The sequence below is a fragment of the Ochotona princeps genome, chromosome 4, assembly GCF_030435755.1.
Source record: "Ochotona princeps isolate mOchPri1 chromosome 4, mOchPri1.hap1, whole genome shotgun sequence".
Classification (NCBI taxonomy): domain Eukaryota; kingdom Metazoa; phylum Chordata; class Mammalia; order Lagomorpha; family Ochotonidae; genus Ochotona; species Ochotona princeps.
The window spans coordinates 110,276,137-110,292,639 of record NC_080835.1 but is presented as its reverse complement, the minus strand read 5'-3'; the positions used below and the strand labels follow the sequence as shown (position 1 = coordinate 110,292,639).

The 16,503-nt window shown below is 45.0% G+C and overlaps 1 protein-coding gene across 1 annotated transcript in view; it reads right to left on the bottom strand.

The window, feature by feature from the left end:
- The window catches only part of ARHGAP32 (Rho GTPase activating protein 32), a 309,647-nt gene extending 296,803 nt beyond the window's left edge, over window positions 1–12,844 (bottom strand). Inside the window, exon 1 of the mRNA XM_058664112.1 lies at window positions 12,566–12,844. The gene's annotated coding sequence lies outside the window, so the exon portion shown is untranslated. The remainder of the gene's footprint in view (window positions 1–12,565) is intronic.
- Window positions 12,845–16,503: the final 3,659 nt, after the last annotated feature.

Here is a 16,503-nt window from a genome sequence, read left to right as displayed (position 1 = left end):
ATCAAAGATGGATTCCCCATCAACCTGTTAAACATATCTTGACAATAGGCTGCTGGACTTTCTGCCCATGTCCATACCTACAATGTCAGAACACACTTAAATAGCAGAATGATGGACTTATGACTATTTTTGAAGGACTATACTACCATATTAATACAGACGGAATAGAGAGATGGGATTTGAGGCAGGGGAAGGGGCAATCTCAAAGCCTATGGAACTGTATCATAACAAAATAAGGGAGAGAGAGCGAAGAAGGAAGAAAGGAAAGAAAGGAAGGAGGGAGGGACGGAAGGAGGCAAGGAGGGGAAGGAGGGGGGAGGGAGGGAAGATGAGGGAAAGGAAGAAAACGCCAGGCCAGGAATGGATCTGGCAAAAGATTTAAAAGTCTCCTCATGTAAACAGTTGGAGTGAGGTCAGAGCAGTGACACAGCAAGCGAAAGGCTCCACCTGCCTCATCAGCATCCCAAATGGACATTAGTCCACTTCTGACCCACTGTCGTACTTGTGTCCTGGAAAGCAGAAAATGGCCCATGTCCGTGGTTCCACCCACTCCTGTGGGAGAACCAGAAGAAAACCCTGGTTCCTAGCTTTGGATTGGTCCAGCTCTGATCATTGCACCCATCTATAAAGTGAACCAGCAGATGGAAGATCTCTCTCTCCTTTTATCTATGTAAATCCATCTTTTCAATAAGAGTAAATAAATCTTTAAAGAAAAAGAAAAAAAGATTAGTTGAAGACAATTAGTATGTTCAGTCAAAAAAAAACTGGTAAGAAGATAGAAGAATCAGCTAGTTTACATGAGAGTTTAGGAGCCATCATGTGAAAAACAAAACTAATCTGCACGGTGCTGGAAATGCAGGAGGTGCATTCCAATGTGACACAATGAGGAATTCTTGTAATAATTAAGAACTCTATAAACAGTTATTTGGTCATGAGGCTATAACTGAAATTTTGAACACCAGACACAGAAAAGCAGAGTGTAGGTGATTCCCTCTCCAGGAAACTACGGGAAAACTTCTGCTATTGCAGAAAGGTAGACTGTCTACTCCTTTGATGTCTACATAACTGCAAAATTCAAGAATCTGATGATGGTTTATAGAGATGAGGCAATTGAGGCATTGAGCAAAATGAAATTTGTATCTTGAAGTACTCTTTCTTTCTCGGAAAGTCTGACTCACCTTACCCTTGTGTTTTCCGATTCCTTAACAGAATCAGGGTGAATTTTTCCACTCTACAATAAGCGTATCAAAGGATAAAGCAGACTTAACTCACAGAGGGATTTTTTGGGCCCTTACCCTCCAGCAAATCTTAACTTTTCTCTACGTTACCCAGTTAGAACCCCTGACTCGTCACTTCCAGTGAATACCTTACTCCGTTCCCACAACAGACCTCTCTGTCATCAACAAATATTTATTAGGAGAGTACTAGGAAAACAGCCAGTATCTCGACACAGAGCTCTTGTCGCCTGAGTAATTTATAACTAAACATATAACAAAATACAAAGAAGATAAAACGCGATGAGGTAGACAACAGAGAGTATTACATGTGGATGGATCACCATAAAGGTCTGCTGGTAGAGAAAAAAAGCATGAGAGAAAACGATTCTACGCAAAAAAGCATCAGCAAGCACAAATCCCTTAGAAAGCATGAGCTTATCTTGTTCACAAGGAAAACAGCACAGTCTACCACTCAGCTATTAGAAGGCACACAATATAAACACTGACGCTAACCGCTAACAAGGAGTAGAGCAACAGAAACTCCCTCTCATGGCTGGTGGGAGTGCAAAGGGTAACTTGGAAAGGCAGTACGGCAGATGCTGTCAGAACTGAACTACTCTGACTACTTCATCTGGCACTTGTATTCCTTGTTTTTTACCCGAAAGAGTTGAAAAATTATATTCACGTTAAATGAAAACCTGCACAATGGATACAGCAACTTTATTCATAACTGCCAAAACCCAGAAGTAACCAAAAAGTTGTTCCTGTCAATGCATAACCTGCAGTAAACCCAGATAACAGAATATCTTAGGCACCAGAAAGAACTCAATTACCATGCCATGAAAAACAGAAAAGTTTATATGTATATTTCTAAGGGAAAGAAGCTAGCCTGGGGTGTGGCACGACAGCGTAGTGGTTAAGGTCCTCGCCTTGCATGCCCACGAACCCATATGGGTGCCGGTTCTAATCCCAGCAGCCCTATTTCCCATCCAGCTCCCTGCCTGTGGCCTGGGAAAGCAGCAGAGGACAGCCCAAAGCCTTGGGACCCTGCACCCACGTGGGAGACCCAGAGGAAGCTCCAAGCACCTGTCTTCCGATTGGCACAGTTCCAGCCACTGCGGTCGCTTGGGGGGTGAACCATCTAACGGAACATCTTCCTCTCTCTCTCTCCTCCTCTCTGTATATCTGCTTTTCCAAAAAAATAAATAAATATTTTTTTTAAAAGCTAGCCTGAAATGTTCGAAATGACAGATATCTAATGACTTTGATTTTTACATTATAAAACATATACATTTACTGAAAAAACACTGTGACTATATACGTAAAATTATGTTCCAATTATAACTTTTAAAAAATTAAAGATGCTGACCTGGAAAGCTAAATACACTATGAGCACAACAACATTCCAGAAAAAGCAAAACTATGGAAACAATAGAAATATGAGTAGCACCAAGTATTAGAAAAAGGAGAGACACATGAATCCCACATAGCACCCTAAATGTCACAGGTTGAACAGAATCCAAAATTCCAAAATCTGAAATGCTCCCAAATATGAAACTTTTCAAACATCTGACATGACATCTTCAAACAGAAAATTCCATGCCTTGAACTCATGTGACAGGTCAAAATAAAGACATAGGCCTGAAACATAAATATAAACGAAACATAAATGAAGTTTGTGTTTAGCTTGGTTCCAGATCCTGAAATACCTCATTATTTTTAATGTAAATATTCCAAAATTAAACACATACACACACACACAAATCTCAAACACTGTATTCCCACACATTTAGATAAGAATATTCAACCTACACTACAAACTGCAAATAGACATCATTAAATAGATTCACAGAGTGTACGCATCACAGGACACATCCTAATGTAATCAATGGACTTCAAGTGACAATAATGTGTCAACATAGGTTCAGCACACCACTCCAGAAAAAGCTGTTGATCATGGGAAAGCTGTGTGTGCATAGAGGCAAGAGTATGTGGGGAATCTGCACCTTTCACTCAGTTTGCTTAGAATCTAAAAATTACAGTAAATAAACCTAAATCTAAAAATCTAGAAACTTAAATCTAAAAATTTAGTAAAGGAAAAATCTAAAAAAAAGGAATGCCATGACAATTCACTGAACAAAGGAAAAATTAAAGGACGATAATACTGAAACAGCCACAAGACAGTCATGCAGAGACTTTTTAAATCACATAATTTGTTGTAACTGGGACTGTGCATTATGTGGTGTTTAGCAACATCCCTGGCCTCCACTCACCTTTGCCCCACCTCCCAACATTGAAAAAAAATTTCTCCAAACCATCCCCCCTCCAAAAGGCAAAATCATGCCCTGCTGACAAGCTCTTACAAAAGGCCTCCTATGTGACAGGCTTTGTTTCCACAACATTTTTAGTTTTAGTTAGTTAGGTACACTGGAAACCCAGGAAGCAGGAGAGTGATACATACATTACGTGATTAATACCCTTTATGCTGGAATGTGAAAGGTAAGACAGACTAAAGGCAGGAATGTCTTTGAATGAGGATGAAAACTGGCCGTTTTCCAGAAAAGAAAGACAATTACCTTAAACTAGGTTTTTAAAGGAAAAAAAAAAAAAAAACAGTCACAGCAAGGTGACCAGACTTAACACACACATACACAGAAAATTCACTGCTCCATGGACTTGGGCCTACCCAAGTGGGTAGACAACGGTGCCACTTAAGGACAAGCCACTGAAGACTGGGGGAGGTGAAAGCAGTAGATGGAGGCAAGGGTAAGTCCAGCCCTGCTTTGTTCAAAACCATCTTAGAGGTGTCCATCACACATCTGGGCGGAAGTCCAGAATCAGAATCAGGTTCAGGGAAAACAATCACTTCTAGAAACAGAAATTTGAGCTTCATCAGCATATAAACAATACATGAACTGGTAAGACTGAGGAAATCAACTCAAAACCCAGGAACATTTTAAACTTTCAAAATAGGCAAAGAGGAAGAAATGGCAAAACGGATATAAAAAATGAGAATGAGTGACTTCTAAGAGGCCAGAGAAAGTCATGAGCCAATGTGAAACACCGGTGAGAGCGACTAAGATGGACATTGCATGGACTACTAACTTGAGCAAGATAGAGGACATTATAGCCTCAAATAAAAGCAACATCAATCGAGTCATGGACTAGAAGTCAAACAGATCAAGCTAAAGAGAGAATCAGAAGTGAGGAAGAAGAGATAATGGATGTAAGCTCTTCAAAATTACCATAAAAGGCAACAAAAAAATTTGGCAGTACCTGAAAAGAATCTTAGAACACTGTGTTTTTTAGTGACTTAGTTAAACTTTCATTCCTATTTCATTCAACCATCCAGAGATAAATGAACAATCCAAGGTCAGTAGGTAACCCTGCTCCACAAGATTACCTAGGCACCTGCACATCTCCCCCTTATAGCACTGGTCTTACCTACAGGGTTGAGCATTATGGTCCAGCACTGTGCTAACACCCTATTATTTACAGATAAATAAATATATAAATAAATAAACAAACAGAAAAACCAAAAGTAACTGGCTTCCCCTCATACACACTATTTCTGCTCAACCAGTTAGCCAGAATTTAGTCATGTGGTCGCAAACAGGCACAACAGAGAAATTAAGAAATGCAGTCTCTCCAACATGGCAATAAGCCCAGGTAAAACCTGAAGGTCTTAACTACTATCAAAAGGTCCCAGGCAGTTCAGGCATTGTGGCACAGCACATTCAGCCACCACTTAGGACACCCAAGTCCCATTTCAGAATGCCAGTTTGAGTACTGCCTGCTCGGCTTCTGATCCAGCTTCCTCCAGGAAAAGACAACAGATGATGACCCAACTAGTCCCTGTCACAGGTAGAGCTCTGGGCTCCTAGCTTCAACCTGGCACACTCCCAGCTATTGCAGAAATTTGGGGAGCAAACCAGCAAACCAGTCTAATCTTCCATCCCGTGGCACCAGTATCCCACGTGGGCACTGGTTTCTATCCCAGCTGCTCCAATTCCAATCCAGCTCTCAGCTAATGGCCTGAGAAAGCTGGACATAATGGCCCAAACTCTTGGCACCCTGCACTACTGCCTCCTGCCTCCTGCCTCCTACCTCCTGGTTTCCAATCGGTTCAGCTCTGGCCATTCTGGCCATTTAGCAAGTGAACCAGTGGATGGAAAATCTTCTCTATCTCTGTAAATCTTCCTTTCAAATAAAAATAAATAGTTTTTAAAATAAAAAAAAAAAGAAACAGAGATAAAGGCCTGATAAAAAATACAAATTAAAAACGATACACAGATATGCTCAATGAATACGTCTCAGTTCAGTGATAAAAGAAATGTGGTTTCCTTCATCCAACCAGGTCAAATTTGTTACGGAACTTGTAAGATCAATGACAGCAGGAAGGATGGATCAGTGGAAACTGAACAAGCACAGGATGAGTGAGAACCACTGAATTTCACAGCACAGGAGACTCTGGTCTCTCTTTGCTTCTTGTTTCAGTATTACTTCTTTTTATCTGCCTGAAAGGCAAAGAGCAAGGGGAAAGGTGGTGTAACCTCTAGTCAACAGCCTGGTTCATTGCCCAAATTCCCACATCAGCCAGGGCTGGGCCAGGCTGAAACTATGAGTAAGGAAACTGGAACTCCACCTGGGTCGGCCACATGGCGAGCAGGGGCCAAAGCATTTGTGCTGTTGTGTTACCTCAGAAGACCCAGAAGCAGGAAGAAGGAACTGGAAGCAGAGTAGCCCGAGCTCAAACCAGCACTTTAGCAACATGAGGTGCAGGTATCCCGAGCAGGAACTGCAACACAGCTTTTCCCCTGATCTCTCATTTAAGTGATGAAAATGAAGGCCAGAGAGATGAACCACTTTTCCAAAGTCACAGACTGCAGCAGAGTCAACAAATGGATCTAGCACTCCAGGTTCAAAATCCCCCTCCCTGATACTTCAATCCTTGGCCAACTCACTGTGCAATTACTGAGCTATGTTCTTCAAAACTACTACAAATGTCACTGAAGAATCCTCTGACCACCTATATGGTCAGTACAGGAAGAACAATTCCTGTTCCCATCCTTCACGGGAGGAAATGAAAAGAGTACCAATAGCATGCCCGAGATCACAAGGCTGAACTCCACATAACAAAGATTTTAATATTTTAGGAGAAACAGAGAGTATATCCATTGACTTTGAAATTATCTTCCAGAACATAGTGCCTATTTTTGTAAATGCATCGCAACATTTACATAATGAGTAGGCCATATATGTGCTTTCTCTTTTTAAAAAAAGATTTACTTTTGTATTAGAAAGGCAGATCAACTTTTACAGAGAGAAAGAAAGACAGAAAGATCCTCCAACTACTGGCTTCACTCCCTAAGAGACCACAACAGCCAGAGCTAGGCCCAGCTGAAGCCAGAAGCCGGGAACTCCTTCTGCGTCTCCCATGAAGGTGCAGAGCCCCAAGGCTTTGGGCCATCCTCTGCTGCTCTCCCGGGCCACAGGGAACTGGATGGGATATGTACCGGCACCCATGCGGGATCTGGCACTTACAAAATGAGGATTTAACCACTGAGCCATCATGCTGGGCCCTATGTTTCCCCTCAATACTTTCCATCTGAACAACTGCCAATATCAATGTAGTATCCTTGCTATAAAATACTCCTAATAAAAGACTGGTAAATACATAGGTTTTCTCTGAAAACCAAAATTATACTTTCACCAGTAATATTCTAGTTCACATATTTCTCATGAGAAATTAAGCAAGATACTCTACTTCTTACTTCCTACTAACTATTCTAAAGCAATCGCCTTTAAAATCAGGGAAGGGCCCCTTGGTCAGCTATACTATGAGTCTGTATCTATTTTATCAAATCCTACTACTTTGGGGACTATTTCTGTTCAACCTTCCTCATTCCAAGTAGGAAATGTCTGGGGTTTTTTGGTTTTTTGTTTTGTTAACCTGAAAAGAAAACATCGTTTCATTTTGACATCAGGTCTTCTTTCGGTGTCAAGCTTTCAGAGGCACCACAGCCGGAACCCCCAAGTTTTCCAGGCACCGCTGCCATGGCTGTATGGGAGGGCCCTCTGCCTCCACCTCACCACCTCACAAGCAGTGTGCAAACTGAGTGCCCACCCGCCGCTCCCTGGGACCATCCCACTGCTCTTAAGCATTATCGAAGGCCATGAATCTGAACAATTTATAGGACTGCAAGAGCCACAATGACCCCAATTCTGCTTTGTTTAACTCAGCCAGACAATGCCCTTTTTTATTTGCTCACTCTTCATTCAGGATTATCATCAAATAAACCAGAACCTGAAGTTGAGAAGCACATCAGATTTCTCAACTCTAAGATCATTTAAATAAAACAACTGAAAAATGTGCACACAATCAAAGTCTCTAGATAGGAAATCAGGTATACCTTGGGGGAGAAAAGGGGAAACTTTGTTGTTTCAATTCCGAGGAGGATGTTATAGAGTTAATTCAAATCATGAGGAAGGTTTGGACTACAATGTAACACAGCAAAAGTTATCTAACCCTGACCTAGTTACAGCAGGTTTTTCTCATGTTATCTTCTTCAAATAAACAAACAAAAAAAAACAGAAATGTAAATTCAACTTGCAAACATAAAAACATTATCAGGGAATGTATCAAGAATCATAATCTACGAAAACTAGAGCAGAAGTATCTTTCCTCCCATTCTTGATTATCAAAAATAAACAGACCTTAATAAAAAAATGCAATGAAAGAGATTTCTGAAATTATCCTAATTATCAGTTGATGACTAACACTTTCAGAAAGCCAGCAGCATGGCATAGCGGTGCACTGCCACCATCCCAAAGGTGCCAGTTCAAGCCCCAACTGCCCTGTTTCCAATACAGCTCCCTTCTAATGTCCCTAGGGAAGCAATGGAGGATGATCCAAGCACAGGGTCCCTGCACTCACATGGGAGACCCACAGGAGGGTCCTGCCTCCTGGCTTCAGAACAGCCCACTTCCAGCCACTGCAGCCAGCTGGTGAGTGACCCAGGGGAAAATGTATTTCTTTCTCTCTTTTTTTTTTCTCTCTCTTCCCCCCACCCCTCTAACTCAGCCTTTCAAATAAATAAATATCTTAAAAGCTACTTTCAGAAAAGGAAAAAAATTCTGTAACAAGGAATAACCAGGAGAATAATAATAATGTGGGATACAGATAACTATAATGGAATGTCTAGGTTAAATACAGAGCTCCACCCACAACTACAGCTCCCAGCTAATACAGACCCTGGGAAGCAGCAGTGATGGCTCCAACAATGGTTAATGCCACCTGCATGGAAGTCCTAGTTTGAACCGCAGCCTTTGTGCTTCAGCCCTCACCCAGGGCTGCCCAGCAGGCCAGGGAAGCACTCTCTTCCTCCTCTCCACCACATTCGGTCACTGTCCTGCACTCATTCTCCAACTTGCACTAGCAAATACATAGATAAGTAAATAAGGTATATTTTTTAACCAGAATGCATCATCATTACCCATCAATTATCGCATACCAATGATATGTCTAACATTAGGTTAGGCCTGGGTACTAGCCATTTCATTTAATTCTCATTTCAAGCTAGATGCTCACTGTAAGGCAGATGCTACTGTCATTCCCTGGTGACAAGTTCCTGAGGCATCAAGGTATTAATCAAGTTTATACAGGATTAAAGTTTATAAATATCACAGCTGACATTTGAATCCAAGTCTATCTGGCTCTAAAGTAAAAATCAGTACTTTTCCAGGCATCTTAACCTTATGAAACTACAAGAGAAAATAAAACTTGCACTAACTGAAGAAAAAATGTCAAGTCCTAAATCAAGCACTGGAAAACTTTTTTCTGTAAAGAGCCAGATAACAAATATATTTTGCTCTGTAGCCACACTATGTCCCAAAGCTGTGCTGCTGTTCCACTGCCAAAGCAGCCCTAACAACAATGAACAACTACATCCGTGTTGCAACAAATCTTTAAGAACACTGGGACAGGCGTGGGATGGCTCAGTGGCTACATTTTTGCCTTGCAATTTCGGGAATCCCATATGAGCGCCAGTTTGTGTCTGGGCAGCTCCACTTCCCTTCCAGCTCCCTGCTTGTGGCCTAAGAAAGGCGCAGAGGGTGGCCCAAACCTTGGGATCCTCTACTGGCAGTGGAGACCAGAAACTCCTGGGTCAACTCTGGGTCAACTCCTCGCTCAACTATGGCCACTGTAGCCATTTGGGGAGTGAACCAGCAGACAGAAAATCTTTTTGTCTCTCCTCTCTGTAAACCTGCCTTTCCAATAAAAATATGTTAAGTCTCAAAAAAAAAAAAAAAAAAAAAGCTGTAAGAACACTAACATCTGAATTTCACACAAGTTCTACATAACACAAATTATTCTTCTTTTAATTTTTTTTCAACCATTTAAAACTGTTCTTGGCTTGTGGGTCAGTCACAAACAGGCTATAGGTGAAACATGGCCAGAAGGCTATATTTTTGCCAATCTCTATCCTAAGTAATATGTAAGATATGTTTTTCTAGACAGTTCTCACATCCTAACTTCTAACCTCTGTGACATTTTGAACTGATACCTTAAAGAAGCTCAAGGTGTTAATAAACTTAATCTGTCTTAGATTAACTGGAAATTCCAAATAAACTGAAACTGTAGCTACTACAAATAGATTTTATAAGAATAAGATGAAGCCACAAAATCTTGGAATTAGTTAAAAAAAAACCTCTAATTTCTTATCTATATTTTTCATGGCTATAATACAACAGTGTCAAGCTAATTTGCCCAGTGAAATAGGTTTGTAATTAATCCTATGTTAATGTGTAATAACAGGAATATTTTCTTGCATAAAAATATTATTCAAAGCCTTTTCATGTCTCTTCTACCACCTGATCCTTCACAAGCACAGGAGAAACAATCCAAATATCCTCATACTTATTTTGTAAATAAGGAAAACAAGCTTGCTGACAAAAATAAACAAATATTGGGCCCAGGGAAGGTACACCAGCATACAGCTGTAAGACGCACGCCTGCAATGAGGACCCCACGCCTCCAAGTCAGTGCTACTTCTGGATTACTGCCTCGGATACCCGACTTCAGCTTCATAGATTAAAACCGTAAGTCTTGGGAATATTAGGTTTAGCCTTTACAAATACAGGTATGTGTGATCCACTCCATTTCTCTTTTGCTACTGTAACACAGAAAACAGTTGCGAGTCCTCGATATTTATTAAACGCATCCACCATCAGCAGTGATTCCATATAAGCTGTGCTGATAATTCACCCTGTACGGCTTGGGAAGGGAAATCACTGTTAAAAAAGAAAAAAGGTCATCTAAAGAGAGAGAACAAGCAATAATAATAAAAACACATTTTATGTAGCTCCAAAGAGAGAGAGAAATACAAGACAGAGAAGTAGTGGAGACAAATGTATTGCCATTAAAATTTCAGTCCAAATGCAGAAAAAAGGTTCTGGTGGCTGGAAAATGATAGGAGGCTGGGAAAGAGAAATAAAACGCACATAACTACTGGAATGCAAGTCGACATCAAAGGCTCTAATAACAGTTGAGCCTGCCTTGCTGGTTCTTATTCTCTCTCTAGAAAACAAAACGGTTATATAACCCAAGAAGCTTTTGCCAACTAACACTTCCTCTCTGTCCCACTTACCATCCTTTCTTCCCCACCACTTGGCATGACACCTGTACCCCCCACCCCAACACACACACAGTGTGCAGGATCCTACAGCAAACTGGGGTTCCACCCTAGCTGTGGCTGGACAAGCCTCTGTCCAAAGTGCTGCTTTATTCCAGGGACTGCTATAGAAACCATGGTACAAAGATAACAAGCCCAATTCCAACCTCACACCATTACACATGCTTAATCAATAAAGCATTCCCACACACCCAGGTTCAGGTATGAATCAGACGCCAGACATTCCTGAAAATGAGAATTACGCATTGTAATATACATCATCCTTACAAATAAAACCCTATTAAAAGGAATACACACTAATAAACACGTGAAAAACTTTGAGGGTGTGTCGGACAATTACAACTTGTATTCCCTTAACACTGAAGTCCAGGGAATGAACACCCATCCAGAGTTAAAGATAAATTCATCCAACACGGAAAAAGAATCACACCATCACTACCCAAAAACACTGCAACAAGAAATCCAGTGACTGAATCAAACCAGACCATTGTGTGGGCTCCAAGAGCCACTGCGCTCCAGAGTCGTTTGCTTTCTCCTCTTCCATGAAAAATACAAATACAGGCAATGATTACAAGAGCAAACAGTGCATCACAAAAGTGATTCCCATTCAGACAAACGTAAGAGGTCTAAATCTGTGCCAAGTAAGAATGGAAGATAAAAGAGATGCTGACAACAATGCCATGGCCCAGCTGCCTGCTTACCCATGGAGCATCACACAGTGCCCAGAGCATCTTCAACGCAGGCTGTAACGCTGCACACTGATCAAAAATCCTAACTGATCAAAAATCCTAACTATTCAATTTGTATTTCCGAAAGGATAACTCAAACTACATCCCAAGTATCTGGCCCTAGGGTCTCCTTCTCCCCTCCACCTTCTGTAAGCCTGAACAGCAGCTGATGAGGTTGGAAAGGGTCCCAGAAACCAAAGGTAACAAATCAGGTTATGACTTTCCCTAACGTTTCTTGGTATGATTTGCGCGGACACACACACACACACACACACCCCCAAAAATTCTCAGCATAAATGTGTAGTCAAGCCGACTACATGAAAGGGACATGATATGAAGGCGGTGAAGGCCAAGCCAGGGGGGAATGGCACTAAGTGGCCACTCATCGTCCAGCGTGCAGCTGCCAACTTCAGCCAATTAGAAAGATGCAAGGAAAACTCCACAGGAGTCCCGGGGAGCCGAAGCTTCGGGGCTCGGCGCCCCCACCCCACCGGGAGGGGCGGGCCCGCCTCCCGCACCAAGGGGAGACGATCCCCGCAGCTCCCGGCGCGACGCCGGTCCCCCGGCTCGGCCCTTCCCGGGGAGTCGCAGCTACGGCCTGACTTCAGCCCGGGGAGGGGAGCGCTGCAGCGGTCGGGGAATCCGTCCAGACCCTCGGTCGCCAAGGCCGCGGGGACCGCGGGGATGCGTCGGGCCCGCCGCACCCGCCACCGCGGGAGGCCGACCACACGAGTCCCCGGCGGGGCGGGAGGGAAACCCGAGCGCGTCCTCCGGGAACGGTCGGCCCGGAACCGTCACAGCGAGACGGATTTTTTCCTGAGAGCGAGGGAGCGAGGGAGCGAGGGAGCGAGGCCCCTGGCAGCCTTCCCCCGCGGCGCCTGCCCACGTCACCGGCGCCCCTGGCCCTCCCGCGCGCCCTCCTTACCGAGTCCCGCGGCCCCGCCGCGCCGCCACGGCGTCGCTGCGCCCCGCTCGCCGCTCCGTGTCTGCCCAGCACGGGCCGGGCCCGCCGCCCGCCGCCGCCGCCGAGCCTAGCGCCTGGCCGCCGAGGGCCGCCGCGGGGGCTCGGCCGGGCGCCCCCCACGCCAGCGCCTCATGCCGCCTCGCCGCCCCGTCAGGCGCGGGGGCGCCGGGGCCCGGGCCGCGGCCTCAAGTGCCGCACCTCCGGCACGCACCGCGGCAGAGTGGGCCCCCGGGGGACGCCGGCCTTCGGAGCCCCTCACCCCGACCGCCTTCGGGCCGCCCCCGCAGCGCTCCGGCCCTGCCTCCGCCTCCTCAGCTCCGCCTCCTCCTGCACCCGCGACGCCCGCAGCGGGGAGAAGAGGCGCGCCGCCGCCGCCGCGGGCACGAGCACGCGCGGGAGGGGGCGCAGGAGCGCGCGCGCAGCTGGGGCGGGGGCGCGCCGAGGCCTCGCCTGCTGCTGTCCTGGGAATGCACGTGCGCTGCCGGGGGGCGGAGTTGGGGGGTCGGGGTGGCGTGGAGGGGGATGGCGGCGGGCCTTTCTTAGGGTCGGGGCTCTCGGGCGGTTGGGACTTTCCGGAGGGCTTCGAACCAAGTCTGTTGCTTCAGCGTCTGCATTGTGCTGTGGTGCATAAAATAAATTAAAAAAAAAAAAAAATCTGCCGCGGTCGCTGCAGCAGCAGGAACACCAGGAAGAGGGTCCCTTGGAGACCTCTTATGCAGCGCTCCTGTCCACTTGCAGCTGACCCCAGAACACTGTCACCGCGCCGGGTGTTTCCGCAAAGTAGAAGGATGCTGGCTTCTCCATGCCTTGTGCCTTTGGGGTTGAGAACCAGCAGGTTGGTTATTTGGAGAGGGGAACCTAAAAGTTCCTCCTGTTGTCATCTTCGTTCATAGGTAATGACCAGAAAATTGGAAGTGGCCTGGCAGAGAGGAAGGACAAGACTGGGTGGAAGGGTAGCAAACCTGCAGGTGCGCGGCCAGACGCCAGGGTGATTTTGGAGGCTGGGGAAGGCACTGACAGGGAGCTCCCTGCCAGGGAATGGGTGTCCCTGGCCTTGGTTCTCCCCCTGTCCCTTTGGTCCCTCCTCCAGCGGCCATCTGTGTCACAGAAATACAGGCAAGATAGCTGGACATTCTGCTATTTTCATTCTCTTTTTTCACCCTTCTATATTATATGTGCCTTTGATTCCTGATTCATTTGATGTCTAAAATGGGGTTGTTTTGGGGAAGAGGGGTTGTCAACCTACAACACTGACTCTTGTTCTCATGCGCAGGGGTGCCAAGTACTGCATCATCAAATGTCATTGCAGTGATTTGGGTCCACTCAACACTTCCTTATTCTAGTGGAGGTCACTGAATATAAAATGTGGGCTTGACCACAATTCAGCAAATTTGCAGGGCACACATGAAGCAGGCTTTCACTGTGCCCTGGAGAGAGATTAGGAAGTGAATACATATACTCTCTTGACCACAATTCAGCAAATTTGCAGGGCACACATGAAGCAGGCTTTCACTATACCCTGGAGAGAAATTAGGAAGTGAATACATATCTCTCTTGCCACCTTCAGTAGAACCAAAGATTTTTATTTTTTAATTGTTTATTTATATATTTATTTATTGGAAACCAAGGTTCTAGAGTCTAGCACAGAACCAAAAAGGAATGGAATGAGAAGATTGCAGAGGCACAATTTGGGATGGGGGGAAAAAAACCCAAAGTGAGCTCTAAGAAAAGGCATCAAAACCCTCCACTGGACCCCTCAGGGTCCTCCTGGATACCTGCTAGGTGCCGGAGAAACAGCAAGGCCAGTGAGGAAGACTGGGGACCTTCAACACACGACCACATTCTACAGTTCTTGTGCCAAACCACAGCAGGTGGCCTGGTATTCATCCTTAGGCCACAGCCCATTCCTGCCTAGGAGGGTTACATGTGGATTCAGAAAGCACTCCAGCTAATATTCTGCACCACCAAGGGGAGGTCAGTGTGGGACAGGAAAACAAGTCAGCTTAGGAAGCAAGCTGTTCCCAAGATCCCAGGGCCTTGGCTATCCTCAGGTAAGAAAATGACAGTGTACGTTCTTTGAGAAACCCGTCACATCCCAGAACATTGCCATCAGGTTCTGAGTTTCAGGGTAGTCACTGAATGTTAATGTTCAGAGGCCACACAGGTAAGTAACATATGCAGGAACCAAGATTCATGTATTTTACATTTTATTTTATTGGCTCAAAACATTTCGGTAACTACTCCCCTGCCTGTATTACATCTAGTTCCCAGAATGAACAAATGGATTTCTTACCTGTTTTCGAAATGTCAGAATCTCTGAGCAAATCCAGAAGTGTTGATGCCATCTAATCTGTTCTGAGCTAGCACTCCTTCTCCTTGGAAAGAACCGTCCGCATGTCTGATGACTGTAGATGCTATTGCTAACCCTACATATAGACTGGAGGTGGCCGCTCAGTGTTTCAGACCTTTGTGATCAATTACCCCTGTCATAATAATGCCCTCAGCGATTAAATCCATAAATCACAAAAATTGAAAAAATGCCTAAAATGGAAAAAGTCTGTCCAGCTATAAAATAATATCAAATAACTGTATTTGTTATTTGCAGTTTGAGTCATTATTCACAAGGTGAGAGGCTGCAGGGGCGGCGGTAGGGATGGGTGGAACATATCTGCTCTCTCCTGCAGCAGATGGAGGCCTTGCCTGCCCTCCTTTCTCAGCCTTTGATACTGTCATCTTGCAGGAGGTGGCGTCTGGGCTTTCTCCCGGCAGGTGGCTCAAATCCGTTGCACTGCAGTCCCTCCAGGCACTGAAGCATCGTCATGGTGCAGACAAGTAGAGCCAGCAAAGAGGGCAACCTGGCAGAGACTGCAACACTAACCTTGAGTTTTAGAGAGAGCCTGGGGACCCAGCAAAGGAGAGAGAAGGAGTGGATTTGCATCCCAAAAGCGAATGCTCAACAGCTGGCTGGAGGAAAGTGAGTTGCTGAAAGTGGGCCAGGTTTATTAGAGAGTTTTCCCAAAGTAGCAACTGACATTGCCTTGCTCAATTTTTTTCCCTGACTGAAGGATCGGCTCCATACAGTGTCCCTATAAAACAAGACAACAGAAGAGATTGTCACAACAGGTATGCTGTCTGTTAGTTTCCCTGCCTGTGGAGCAGTCGCTGGAAGCCCTGAACACTGACAACCAAGAATGATTGGGCAATATGTTAAGGAACGCCTGTCATCCTGCTCCCTGGTGCATTCACTGGGATGATAAAATTTCCCATCTTCTCTCCCCATCACATGTTTTTGTTCATTAGCTTCTATAAGAATAGTTTAGAAGTTTTGGTTATTCTCCAACTTTTTTTTTCAATCTTCAATCTTGATGCCAGCTGCAGTTAAATATGCATCTACTTTGGAATCATTCAAGCAGGCAGTAGTTCTCTTGCTTTCTCCTCCATTTCATCCTTCTCCTCTTGCAGAAATCTAAATGTGCACTGCTCCAGGGCTCGGACTTGGGCCACTCCTCCTCTCTGTCTTTACTCCCATGCTGGCATCCTGCATTCACTGATGTTCATCTTTAACCCTGACTGTTGCCCTGCTCTGTAGCTCATATATCCAGCTTCCTCCATAGCATCTCTACTTGGACATCTCAAACTTAATGCATCATCTGCACCACTGGCATCCCCTATCAATTTCCTGGTTCAAGTCCTGGCTGCGCTCCTTCCAATCCAGCTTCCTGATAATGCAGCTGGGAAAGTGGCAAGAGATGGCCCACATATTTGGGCCCTACTTCACATGTGAGAGACACAGAAGCAGTTCCAAGCTCCTGGCTTCTGCCTGACCCACCCCAGGCTGCTACAAATAAATAAATATCGCTTAATGATTGCTGTCTGGTGCCAGCACAGTGGTACAGCAG